At 41.5% G+C, this 14,553-nt stretch overlaps 1 long non-coding RNA gene across 1 annotated transcript in view; it reads right to left on the reverse strand.

The window, feature by feature from the left end:
* Nucleotides 1-9,181: 9,181 nt before the first annotated feature.
* Nucleotides 9,182-14,553, reverse strand: part of LOC140684693 (uncharacterized) — a 115,992-nt gene continuing 110,620 nt past the window's right edge. Inside the window, exons 2-3 of the long non-coding RNA XR_012057353.1 lie at nucleotides 10,773-10,868; nucleotides 9,182-10,299 (exon numbers count right to left, since the gene is read on the reverse strand). This is a non-coding gene — a long non-coding RNA (uncharacterized lncRNA). The remainder of the gene's footprint in view (nucleotides 10,300-10,772; nucleotides 10,869-14,553) is intronic.

Here is a 14,553-nt window from a genome sequence, read left to right on the forward strand (position 1 = left end):
TTAGTATCTCGATATATGGAAGTGCTGCTAAAAATCCCCAAATTAAAAAGTTCTGCTATTAACCAGAACAGGTTCTGGCCCCAGCAGTCTGGCAAAGCTGCTTTTCCTACGAGGCAGGGCTCGTTTCTCCATGTGCTGGATGTGTGGGTCATCCAGCAGCTCTGTAGCACAGTTCCCCTGCCTGCAGCCGGGGAAGGAGGTACAGGCCAGTTTAACTTCTGTGCTGCCTTGTACAGAGACATCATGGAAATGGGAAGTGCTCCAAAACCATTGCATTTTTGTTGCTGGGTGGAGAAAGGTTACACTTCCTCTCTCACTCAGTAGCCCCTGCGAGGAGAGGCTGAAAGAATTTCTCCAAATCAAAGAAACCAGTGAAGCAGGAACGATTGGGAAACAGCCATGCTGCATCTTTTCAGCTATGGCTTTGCACGAGGTGAACTGTTTTGTGATCATGCAGTATTCATTATGCTGTGCATTCCTTCAGGACTTACAGTATCCAGGCTGTGGGTTGTGAAATGCTGTAACAAAGAAATTTAAAAAAATAAGGGATAGAGAAGACAATGGGGTGATGCAACAAACAAAACGGCAAAAGTCCACGCCAAGCTCAGAGTTGCTGGCTCTTATCTGTTTGTTCGAAAAAAAATCCAGCCTAGCTCTTGTGTTAAATACAGCACTTTCCTTAGCAACCGTTTGTTCTTCCTGAGCAGTAAATCCAGCCAAAGATGGGCTAAACAGTTTCAGAGCAACAGGATGAGTCCTCTGGCCTTTATGAAACACACAGTAAACAGGGTGCACAGGGCAAGGCTTAGGCCATGAAGTTAAAACAGGAATATAATAAATGGAAAGAGGATTCTTCCCCGAATCCATCCGAGTGCTGCAGAGCTCTCTGCATCTAACAGCACCTCTGCACTCACATCACGGTCTGACCCAGGCGATCATTAGTAGAGTCTATGCCAGGCACTTGAGACACATAAATGGGAGACCCAGTTCATGAGATCCTCTTAAAAAAATCATATTTGACTTTTTAAATGTGGGGTTTTATGAGCCTTCTGGTTTTGCCTGTGAGGATCAGCCTCATCACAAGTTCCTGCTTCCTCCCTGTCCGTGAGGGCTAATAGCAGATCTTTAAAAACTGGAAGCTGAGCTTCTCAGATGAGTAAGATGCCTGTAAACACCGAGGCTTTATGGAATGCCTGAAAAACATGAGACTTGTGAAAATGAATAAATAAATAAAAGCCAGACTTGGCAATGCTGACAGAAAGGACTGAATACCAACTGCATTACGGTAACATTTTTGTGGCCAAACTTGCAGCCTCAATGTTTTAATGATGGCAGCATTTACTGCATTTAACAGAAGCCTGGATTTGATTCTTTCGGAATAAAAGGGCTTTTGAATGCTCTGTAAAGGCAGTTTCCTGACTTCATTGATCGCTGACACAAACACCAGAATTAAATCTCCTACATCTTGGGCTAAAGCAACAATCCCACTAATTTGGAGACCAGTGGGCTTGTATAGGAAGCAGTTGCTGGAAGAGGACATGTAGCATGAGCTGAACCAGTTGGCTGCTCTCTGCATCTCATGTCGCCAAGCAAGAACAGGGCCAAGGTAAATCTCCATATAACCATGTTTTATTTGGAGGCTGCTAACAGCCAGTCTGAATTCATGAAGGAATGTGAACAGCCACATCAGGAAACTCAGCAAGAGATTATTCGAATTGGCAGGGTTTAAGAAGGAAAATTGAATTTGCTCTTTGTTGTCCCTGCCTGTTTTTCCACTTCTGAATCAGGATAAAATGAAGGACCACTCCAGAGAACTTGCACATTCCTTCACATAACGTCAAGTTGTGATGTAAAGACTATACTGGCAGAAATATCTGTAAGTCTCAGCACATACTTTCATTAAATACATGGAATGGATTGTTGTTAAATTACAACTAAGTAAAAAAGCCTGAAAAAAGGTACATTCACAGCAGGCAAACTCTAACCTGAACATAACTATGTACATAATGATGGAATGTAGCTACTCCTTAGCCCATGCTGTGGAAGTCTGAAGTTTTTTCAGGCCACATGAATTTTCATGAGGTTAATCCTTCGATGGCACAGGGGTACAAGAGGTGAGAAGGTAGCAATAATACAGCAGAGGTAGCTCAAGCTCTCCTGAGAGGAAACAGCCCCACTACATATCTTTCCTTGGTACTTCTAGCCCTTGCTCAGATAATGAAGAGAATCTCAGTTAGCTGGAGAAGCTCTGCCCCTGCTGACCCTCCCCATGGCCACCCCACATGCTCACACCCTGCCCAGAATTCTGCTGCCTCCACCCCCACTGGTTCACTTATTCCTCCCAGGAAAAGTGCACAGCAGCTTCTGAAAAAAAGATGACTTCAGCATATCCCAGAAGTGAATCTTCTAGTTTAAACATTGACTTCTGTATCACAATAAAGTAAAAGTGGCATTTCTTCTTCCCCCAAATTCCATGGACTCAATGAAGACTAAGCCTTATATCACTACAGCCATGTGGATCCACACAAACCTAATTTAAGGGGTTGCAAATTTTCCAGCTGCACGTCTTAGTACATGCAGTTTCCCCAGAGTAAGGACTGTCCCTATAATGTATGCAGCAAACTCCAAACTGGATTTGCAAAGTGACCTGGTTAAAAACCCCCAAACCCACAATGTTTTAAAGGCAGACTTTCTGATAACTTGTTTAGGGCTACTCCATGGCCTGCACAATTCACCCATAGCAACTTCTGGCAGAGGTGAAGGTGAGGGCACCTCTGACATTTTTACCACTGTAGGGTGAGGCTTTCAGTTCCTCCTCTATGATTATAACCCAATTATATAAATACAAGGAGACCTTTTAAAGCACAAAACCACCACGACTTGCACATTTACTCAACTGCATTTAAAATAACTGTACTTTCATAATTACAACATTGACAAGGATTTCAGAGAGAAATCTAATTTTCATGGGGAAGAAAGAATACTTAGCGACTGAGAATGATGTGCATTGACATCAATCTTCTGCTCCACTACAAACACCTAGAGTGAACCCCCATATATCTGATATTTCAGTACAGTGCTTCCCCCACAGTGGTCACCTCCTAGCTCAGGCTGCAGGGCACAAAATGCTCTTATTCCCTGTCCATTTTGTGTGCAAGTCAGAATAGCTTGGGCCACCCTCAAGCAGTGAGGTGCAGATGCCCAGCCTTGTGCTGAGGGGTGAGGAGCCACACAGCCCACCAGCTCTCCTGTGGCGCTGATGGCTGCCCTCACACAGGTGGAGTATTAAAGTCCCAAGTGATCCTTGCTGCTTTTGAGTGTGTTCTTACATCTCACTGACAGGACACAGACAGGGCTACTTGCCTGCCCTGCAGGTATGTTTTGAAGATTGAAGTCAACAGGCCCAGGATTTAACTGCAAAAGGGACTGTGGTAGTGAAAGAAAGGCAGCCCTAACATAATGCCTAGCTTTGGACTTGGAAAATCCATAATTATATCTTGCTGTATGTCTGCACAGAGCAAAGCTCACAGAGACCATGTATAAGCTATATTTAAATGAGCTATTCCAGGTACCACAGGCGGTTTCATCATGGTACCAACACAGGCTGCAGAGTCCACTTCTGAAAATATGCAGGTAACCACTGCTGTGCTCTGCAGCTCACCAGCTGCTCATCAGGTAATATAAAGCTAGTTCTGGGTATAATTCCACATGTTTATTTAAGCAGTGAAGCCAGCAGAGGAATTTCATGCTCCCTGTCACTCTTCTTTGCTCCTGCATCTCTGTTGCCTTCCACTGTCTCCTGTTACGCCACTACAACTATCCATGCGGTTCACTGGAAACTGAAGGATTGAATTTATCCACATGGAGAAAACAAAAAAAATCAAACAAACATAAAGAAAACAAAACAACAAGAAACAAACACAAAACCAAAAAACAACAACAAAAAAAAACCACCCCACCCAAACCAAAGGAAAAAAAGAGAAGAGAAAAGCAATACCCAACCATTTTTCTCTGGAGTTGCATAGGGACCACCAGAGGCAGGGGCTGAAGTGGCCAAGGCTGGAAGCATAGGTGGGAATCTCCCCTGAACATGTATAAGTGGCACTAGTCCAAATGGTGCTACAGAAATAATAAACACTTTTTTTTCTTTTCCAGTCAGCTGCCAATATTCCTCATTAAAACATGTTGGTTGTGTTCTCTCTAGCAGTGACACACCAGGGACAAGTCTGGAAGAAGGCTGCCTCCTGGAAGTGCTGCTGCCGCACAGCATCCTACTGGTACATTTTGTCTTTTGCTTGGCAGCCAGACATGGGACTTGCTTTTGACACTGTGCTGGCTTTCACTGCTATCAGATTGTGAGGGGTTGTTTCATCAGAAACAAAAGAGTGAAATGGAATAAGGAATAAATTAGAAGAAGGACCAAGCTGTTGTTGCAATTCTTGCAACTTGAAAGAAGAAGAGGTAAAAACCAGCAAAGATTTGATTATCGGCTTCCCCAAATGATACTAATATTGTAATTACTGAACTCCTTTTAAGGCAGGATATAACTACAGTTATTGCAGCACCACAACTGTACTTGGAGAAGGATACAGAAAATGCACTGTAGAACAGAAATGAGGATGTTTCATTTGGTGAAAATCTTTGTTCTTTGGAGAGGCTGGAGAAGCTGAGACCATTCTCTGAGAAAAATGAGAGCACTGGAGGGGTCTTCCTACATATTTTCACACCATTTAAAGGCAACTGTGTTTATGGATTTTTCTTAGCCTGGGAGAATCCACTAGGAGAAAGTAAGGTCAAATGGGGCAATCAAAGTGACGTGGGCAAGGATGTCAGCCTTTCCCAGTGTCCTATGAAGACATTTATGCAATATTGTCTGTAGCTGGGCTGCCATACCTAAGGCTTTTGACACAGAATGAACTTTGCTTTTCAAATTAGAAATGACAAATAAAATAGATTATTCATCTGTACAAAGAAAAGAGAAGAGAAGAGAAGAGAAGAGAAGAGAAGAGAAGAGAAGAGAAGAGAAGAGAAGAGAAGAGAAGAGAAGAGAAGAAAAGAAAAGAAAAGAAAAGAAAAGAAAAGAAAAGAAAAGAAAAGAAAAGAAAAGAAAAGAAAAGAAAAGAAAAGAAAAGAAAAGAAAAGAAAAGAAAAGAAAAGAAAAGAAAAGAAAAGAAAAGAAAAGAAAAGAAAAGAAAAGAAAAGAAAAGAAAAGAAAAGAAAATCTAGGCAGTATATTTGGAGCCCTTGCACTTACAGGAAATGTTTGTGCTGACAAGTTTGTTATTCAGAGCTGTGCCCATTTTCTGAGTTGAAGTTAGAAGTAAAAGGAGAATGCCGCAACACAGGGACTATCATCTTATAAACATAAGTATGGCCTGATTTAGGTATTTCAAGAGATGCAGCAGAAGATCAGCACTTACTGTCAGCCTCTGCCTCAGAGACATCAGTTCATCCTGTGTCCTTGGACTTTTTAAAAGCCATGCAAATAATACCCTAACCACACAGAGGGATCTGAAATTGTTCAGACACATCTTCTGTTTCCATGCAGTCCCTGGAAGATCTGTAGAAAAAGCCATGGTGCCACTGCCAAAAGAGCTGAATCTGTTTAATTTCTTTTGTATGTGTCTTTAAAACTGATGTAAACTCTCACATTAGAGTACAATGAAAGATTCCTGTGCTGGGCTGAGCCCCAGGTGAATAAGGAACCTTGGTAGTTTGAAGCATCAGTTCATTTGAAAAGTATCCAGTGTGGCTGGCCTGTATGGCTAGTGACTGTAAGCACTCGAACTTCATACTGATGAATGTTGATTGGTTTAAGACAATGGATTATTATTAGTGGCTGAATCTAAAAAGGGAAAACAGCTTTTATTGAAGGATTCCTTGTGCTCTTCAAGTATACAAAAAAACCAGCCAAACAACCAAACAAAAGAAACCCCCCCCCCCAAAAAAAAAAACCAACAAAAAACAAAAAACAACCCACCAGCAACACATAAACAAACCCCTAGCAAAACCTGTAGTGTTACTAGAGTTGCTCTAGCACAGGAAATATCAGGGATCCTCCTGTGCTGAAATACAGGGGTATTAACCAAAATTGACTGTAAAAGGAGACTCCAGTCTGACCTTGCTGCCAGGATTTCTGAAATGAACAGTAAAGTAAACCCTCCTCCAGTGGCAAGTCTTCAAATCTAGATTAGATGATGAATCTTCAGGTGAAGAAACCATTCCTTCTCCATTCATTATGGACACAGCCAGACAGCTCCTACAAATTAAAGGTGAGGCAGATGAATCTACCTTTAGTGAAAAACAGTTTCTTCCTTTCTTCCCTGATTTATCATCAAAGACAATGGAGAGACATTCCAATCCAGACTCCAGAGCTCCCAGCACAGGGATGTGATAGGACACTTCAGGTGGTAACCTCTGGACCCAGAAGATACCATCTAAGGCAGATGTTTACTCTCATGTACAGTGCAGTCACTGGCAAAGCCCAGCCAAACCCTGTAGCCAGATAATCCCCTTTTTAAAAACAGAAGTCATCTCTCCTTGTACAATAAATATTTTCTTGAATTATGAAAACATAATGCCTATTGTTTTGAACAAAATCCTGACTCATCTTTAGTTGACCTAGTTGACATTTTTAATGGTTTCTCACATTTCTGCATTGCAGTGCTGTTAATATAGACTTGCAATAATGTTATAAAGATCAAGGGCTCAGCTTCTTTCAAGAAGGATACCTGTAAATATTCCTACAGGCTATTACGGATAGTGATCCAAATTCTGCACTCACTATTCTCTGGATAGGAGGGAAAGAAGCCTGTTAGACAATTATTTTAACTTACATTTCTTGAACACTTATTTGTGGTCCAGAAGACAATGTGATTTAGAATCTTATAAAAGTGTTAAATTGGCTTAAGAAGAGCCACACAATGATCCCATTTAGCTAACATGTTAAATTGGAATAAAGTTGGATTAACTCACAAGAAGAAAAACCACAAAATACTCCAGATTCACCCCAGTGACCAGTGATTCACCCCAGGCTGAATTTCAGTTCAAGGAAAATTTTCAAAGTTACTGAAATTCTGGCTGTTGAGCAATTATTCATCTGCAGTTCTGAAGGACATTCTTCACATTCCCCACTTCTACTAAGAGCTAGTAAGTATAAAAACATGAAAGAAATAAGCAAATGAAATATTTGAGCCTCTTACCAAAGCACACTAACAGCTAATCATAATGCACTCCAGGAAGGTAGGCTGCCATAATGTATTCAATAATGTGTTAAAGTTCCCATTGCAGTCAAACAAAATCTATGGTAAGAGATTTCTAGATAGACTCCAATTAATATCACTTACAGGAGGTCTTACTTGTCTCTGTGAGGCCAGACCAGCTGGGGCAGCCCGTTGACTGACTGCAGGGATTTTCATCCAGCTCACAGTCAATGAGCAGCTGCTGCTTTTGGTTACTCTCTAAGGCTCACCCGTGGAATTTCCCTTGGACGGAGGCCTTGACCACCCTAAAGTGGCAGAGAGGTTCTTGGGCTTCTCTTCTGCTTTCTTGGCCAGGTGATGGCAGTTGGATTTAGAAGAACAGGTCAAATGGTGCAAACAACAGAAGGAAATGGGACATGTTTTCCCACAGGAGAGTTGCAGAATAAAATAATACCACTGCTACAAATTCTAACTCCAGTCTTTTCTAATTCAGATGGTGTTTGAACATAGTTGAAATGCTTTGTAGCATTCATACTATAAGCAACCCACATTTGAATGCTTTTTTCACAATACAGTGTTTCCTCTTAGAAAGAGGAAGGAATCTCAGAGTTTAGGTTTGGCATTTCCTCATGTGGTAACGTACTGTGATTAAGTTTCCAGTTGGTAACATAGGAATAGTAATTCCCTAGCCAATGGAGGATCCTGTGAAGATTAACATATTTTAGGCATTCAGCAGAGATTCCATGACTGAATGCACAGCTATTAGAAATGCTGAGAGGATCTTGCAGTGTTATGTTGTCTGTCCCCTTGTCCCAATATAGTGTCATGGTGTCACTTCTAAGCCTCTACTAGAATATATTTACACATGCCCTATTTACACAGCCTCATGTCATCTCTAGATTTAATGTTTGATACCCTTCTTTTGATACCCCTTCTTCAGGACTCACCTGCACAAACAAATCTGTTTTCACACCTTCCCTGTAGTTGCTTGAGTTTCTTAAAGAGCAGGCTCCCCTCCCTTTTATCATTACCCAGAAGTCCTCAAACAATTTGCTCTCATCGATCTGTCAAGGCAAGCATACTCAGATGAGATACTTCAAACAGTATCTTCTTCCTTTTCTCCTGCCTGTCCTCTGAGCAGTCTGTACATACAGACAAACTCTAACTAGCTGATGCCTTCCAAATGCATGTCCATGTCTCTGTTAAAATCTGTCCCCCCTGCTCTGAAGCTGAATGAGTTGCAGAACTTCTGAAAGGATAAGGAGTTGACTCCTGGAGTTTTAAAAACTGCATCCCTTTGATCCCTTTCCCAATATGCACAAAATACTAAAATTCTCTCCTGGATTTCATTATACATAAAAAGACATGAAAGTGCAATTTGCTCCTTACTCAACAACAACTACCCATCAGCCTTAGCTCCAAGCTAGACCGTTCTGGCCACTTCAAGAAATGGTTTTGAAATTTCCATTTCCAGATTGCCCTGGCAGGTATAACTGTGACTTTGCAAACAGCTACAGCTGTGTGTGCTAATTGCTTTCCTCTAAATTATTTATGAGACGTTTTTGACTGATGAGATTTCTCACAACAGCATGTGCTAACCATTGGCAGTGGGCTCCTGAAGTGGTGGGAACTCATCACCTGCCGAGCTGCAGGAAAGCCAGCTGTTAGCAGGCACTGCATCCCCACTTAGCACCGAGCTGGGAGGGCAAGCTCTACCTGCTTTCAGCTCCTTTTCCAACAACTGCTCAATAGAAATTTATGTGTAAGCATTATATCTGCACATAACACACACCCGCCACTTTTGGGATTAGATCAGAGAATACTGGAGACTGCCTGATTTAGATAAGGCAGAATATAGGGTGTCAATGACCTGTGGGAGACAATCCATTTCACTAAACAGGACTTTTCAAGCTCTGGTCCCAGAGGCAGCAGGGGTTCTGTAAAATGCAATTAGGACAGCTACAAATCAATAGGCTTAAATTCACCACATAGAAGGTAGCAGATTTACTGGAAAATTTTTACAAGATACATAAACTGAAAAAGAATGGAAAACACGACTACAGAGAGAACAAAATATTTATAATGACCTACCACTTTACCACTGGTTTTTCCTGGAGGGCTTATCTCTGTCATCCAGCTAAAAACTACTTTAAAAGCTATGTCTGAAGGTAACCATAAGCCTTGTCAGTTAAATAAAAAAACATTTTATTCCAGGGTCCAGCAATTTATGTTAGTATTTTTCTTTTCCCTTTCAGATATGAATAACTGATATGGAGAAGCAGTTGAAACCACATTGGGTAGAAGAAAAACTTCATGTCTGGAGTTGCAGGAGCTCAACAAGGAGTAGCCAGAGGAATGAAGCAAAGCATCCAGTTAGAATTACTGCTCACTATTGGTGCTGTGATTACCTTCCCAGGAGGCTTTCAAGGTTGTTGGGTGAGCTACTGATGTGACATCTTCACAAGTTTCACAGCTGTGTTTAAGAACTAAGTTTAAACAGGTTTCTCAGCCAAACTCTAAATGAAATCGTGCACTGGGTATTTTCCTAAGCAATAGTTTTATCCTGCCCATTCTGTAAGTTTTAAACAATTTGAATTTACTGTGTGCTCATTTATTCGATATATGAAAGAAGATTCAATGTTTTCTGTACAAAAGTGTACTGACCCCAGATACAGGAGTTCAGACAAGAAAGAGACAGTGACAAAGGGGACTCTGTTGTTTCTCAGAGGTGAGCTGGTATTTCAGAGCCCAGTCAAATATTCCTGAGCTACTCTGCCCAGTGCAGCAAAGGTATAAACTGAATTGTTGTGAAAGGTGTGCAGAGGACAGCACACCATAATCCAGTTGTGCATAAGGTCAGGAGGAGGCAGGCAGGGCAGAATGTGCCATTGCTCCAAGAGCACCCAGAAGTTTCATTTCCTTACTCCTTTCTCCCAGACAGTGGAGTTGGCTCTCTGGCTGTGACCTGTTCAGTAGGTGGAACCTGGGAGTTGAAGCAGAGGTCCCAGCTTCCAGGGCTGCTCCTTCAGAGAGGTGAGCCACGTGGACTCCTTGCACTTCCATGAAACAGCAGCCTGGAGAAAAGGAGTTGGGCTCCCTGCAGAAGAAGAGGCAGAAGCAGAGAGGGGGAAAAACTGATGTTCCCAGCCACCCATCACAGATGCAAAAGGAGACAGGACAGAAGGTATCTGTCTGGATCCGACACAGACTAACAGCATGGCACAGGAAAGGCTAGGAAGTCATTCATGCCTCATTTCTCCCACCTGTAAATTATTCCTCCCCCTTCATCCCCATTGGCACATCATTATGACTGCTCAATTAATTAACAGTTTAAAAGAGCTTTGAGACATTCAGATGAAATAAATGGATTTTTTTGTATTTCTGCATCTCAGACACTGAACTTTTAAAGTCCTTCACTGATGATGATTTACTTCCTGTTTATGGATGGGAAAGTTAAATCATGGAAATGTTAAAGCACACATTTTGAGAAACAGCCTCAAGTTCCAAGATCCTACTTTCTGCATGTTCAGCTACATTCAAACACAGCTTGCCTTTCACTCCCAATCCTACCTGTGAGCAGCCACACGTGAAGACATTCACTCACTGGAGATCTTGTGTTCAGGATCCCAAATCAAGTATCTCAAAACTCAACCCTCTCTAGGAAACCTAAAAGAAAACCCAAGAAAACCTGTCTGGGAGCAGCAAACTCCAGTGCTCTGCCCACCACATCACACAGCAGCTTTGTGTTTGGCCAGAGCTCTGGAACAGCTTTGTTGCTGCTGGGGAGTCAGAACCTGGGATCAGACTTTGGGAAGTGTCTGTCTCATGGCTCTCCAGCACAGTGAGTGTAAATCAATGTACTACAGGAGTGAGAGTTTCCCTGACCAAAACAATTAAAACTCTCACATAAAAATAGAACGCTGGAAGGAAAATCTGTCCATTCTGCACTATTATTTTGTTTAACAGAAAACCCAAGTTCCTGTCAAAAACAAGAGAATAGAGAATCTCCAGCTAGCTTTAACAGCAAGATCTTTTGAAACACTCAGCCATCTGTCACAGCAGGAGTGCTTGTTGTTCAGTCCTTCTGAAAAATTTGGCCTTTCTTTGGGAACATGATGCTTTTTAAACTCAGCTCTCAGGCACCTCCCAGGAATCACTTCTTCCATGGAAGGTCCTGCTCTTTTTGTATCTACCACACAGAGCTGGACAGAGCTGTCCTCAGTGCAGTGCAATGTGCCAGTAAAGCAGGTAGAGATGAGCTTGAAGTGCAAAACAGGAAGGTTGCCCTGAGGTAGCCCTAAATCCAAGGAAAAATGGGTAGGTTAAGTCCAGGACTAACTCTACTTTCATTTAATATTTCTTATGAAAAACATTACAAACATACTTTAGCAAATTTCCAAATGCATGTATCTCATGAAAAGTGACCACAGAGTTCTGCTTTCCCCCTCCTCTGATTCTTCCAGTCCTTTATCTTCCTTCTCTCACTATTGTTGACACTTTGACACACATGAAGAAGAGGTAACAAAGGACTCAGCCATGGAATGAAGTGCTCCATGCTCGTAAAATATTATTAATAGTAAGACCTCAGTTTGGGGTGGAAAACCAGCTTCCAGACAAAGCTTTCTGGGGGTTAATAAAATCTTCTATACAGAAAGGAAAATCCAGGAGCAGGTGAATCATCTCATGCACTGGGAGCAGGCAAACTGAGACAGAATCATGCACAGCACTGCACTGAAACAGAATCGCCCTATAAACACCTTCATCTGGGACCTGCAGTGATTCTCCTCCACAGAACAAATATTTTAAAGCAATGATGTGAAAACAGCCCAGCAAAGCAGAGCACTAACCTGGACATTTGCCCTTTCCTCTACGACTGTTGTATTAGAAGAACATGTTGCTGGTCTCCATTTTAACAAATATAGATTGAGTTCCTTGTGATTCGCTGGGACAGAGACAAAAAATTGTGTTGCCTTCAATGAAGCAAGACCACCAACAAGTTGATGGGATATATAAGAATATTTTTTATTTCTGAAGTGGGCCAAGAAACTTTGAAGTTACATTAATACCTCCAGATAGAGAGTCACACAATCCCTCCTGCTGCAAAGAAAACCTCAGTAAAATGGCTACATGAAAGTCAACAGCAAAATTCCCACCAGTTTCACTGTGAACAAGACTTCAGGCCATAAATCTGTTCTGTAAGGGGTTTCCTACCAAATGTTTGAAAATTATTTTTTCCAAAGGAAAAAAAAAGTTAATTGTTTCATTGTATTTTCTATAAAAAGCTGTAACCAAACATTTCATTTTAGATTGGGGTCAATCTCAGTTAAAAAATTTTCAGTTCACACACACATTTTCACAAAGCAGTGGAACTCTGTTGGCTGACATGTTCTGTTGCTAAACTGAACTGACACGCAAGAGTTTGATAATGCCAGGCAAAACATTTTGAATTTTCAGCCCCACAAAAGAAAAAAAAAAAAAAATCAGCACATCAAGGTTCTTCTCCAACTCTCACTCCCAAGTTTTCACAGTACAAATATATGTGGTAGTACTGCAATTTTTGAAAGATTTGTTGAAACTACAATTCACATCACAAATGGCTACCACCTGGCACAACCCTACCAAAGTTTCTCTGGAAAACTGAGCATAATATGGAACAGAGCTCAGCCTGAAGAGCTATATTTCCCAAAGAGCCCAACAAAACCTTTCCCTTGGCTCTGCTCATTCCTTTTCAGGAAGAGCCCAGCGGAAGGGAGGCAGTCAGTGTGACTGCCAGCTTTGCAGAGTCCGTGAAACTCTTCAGAGACATGACCCCTGTTCTGGCTCTTGGATTTCCAACAGAGGACTCTATTAAAAATTATCGTCTGCAGGATCCCCACATCTTCACCCTTAACCTTTCTGAGTCATTAAAGAGTATTCAGCCCATAATACAACAAATACAAACTTCAATTTGCTACTTACAAAGCAAACTTACATTTGCTACAGCACAGCAACCTCAGAAGCTGCTGAAACATAAAGTAAGGACCCAGACTTTGTTCTGCAAGGCTGAAGCCCCAGGAACTGAAAAGAACTTCAGCACTTGCTTGAGCTTAAGCACAAACTGAAATGCATGGCTGAATAGGAATGGCCTGAGGAATTATGCAAATGCTTAGCTGAATCCGGGTCCAAATATGAATTACTTTGAAAGATAGAGAAGCAAGCAGTGCAATTTAATCATTTTTATCTCCTTACCAAGAATGCACAAGTTCTTACAGCTTATATTACAGCATCTTCTGCTGCTGCCAGAAGCCAAATGACCTATTCTTTAACAGTCAAGCTCTCCTCATTTTCAAACTGAAGATTAGTCCATTTATGCTGAACAGTGGCACAGAATGACAATTTCATAATACACAGATTGAGAGCTCTTCCACTCACATGTCACATTACCTTGCCCTTATCCACTGCACTACCACTTGCAATTGACTATCATGATAATAAGGTGGAGCTGCTTCTAATCTCCAATTTTGTATGTTCTGGGATGCTGGCAATTCATTATATACTGCCACAGAGTGACCAACTGGATCTGACCTTGAATCTGAACAGAGAATCTGAACTCTAGAAAAAGTGGAGACATAACTTATTCTTATGAACAGGCTGCAGTAAAGTTACAAGAGCTGGGCACTTCCTTAAAATGCTGAATAGAATGAACCTCCAGCAGTGGCACTGCCAAGGGCAGCCAGCACTTCCCAGCAGACTCTCAGCACTGTCCACAAGTGATCCATCCCATAAACATGAAGGCTGGTTGTGAAAATTTTTCTACACATGACTAGTTCTTACTTCTGCAAATATTCTCCCAGACAGGAGCATTTTTAGGGGCAGATCCCACACCTGTACTGTTAACAGGCAGTGAAGTAAGTGTCCAACACCATTTTCAGTTTGCTCTCCTTGCAGGAATATCAGTGAATCCATAATATAATCTCTGATTATGTCACCATAGAAAACTAATGCATTACACTAGGCTATCATAACTGTTCCACACACTAAAGAAAATCTTTATTTCACTGTGATCTGAGCAGAAAGTGTATTGGAGAAAGTGAAAAGCAATTAATAAATTCTGCTACCAGAAAAAGGATTGTGGTAATTAAAGCACAATTGCCATAGAAGATATACAAAAGAGCTCACTGAGAAAACATCCTAATTTAGACTGCACAACTCCAGGGACTACTTGCTAACAAAATACAGAGTATTTTACTTCTAGGTCACTGATTTCAATCTGGCCTCAAAGGAAAAAATGACTGGAAGTTAATGCCAGCTGACAGTGGTGTGAAAGCTGCAGGGTGGATCTCAGCCCACTTCCTAGCAGATTGGAGGACAC

The sequence above is a fragment of the Taeniopygia guttata genome, chromosome 9 (genome assembly GCF_048771995.1).
Source record: "Taeniopygia guttata chromosome 9, bTaeGut7.mat, whole genome shotgun sequence".
In the NCBI taxonomy this organism is placed as follows: domain Eukaryota; kingdom Metazoa; phylum Chordata; class Aves; order Passeriformes; family Estrildidae; genus Taeniopygia; species Taeniopygia guttata.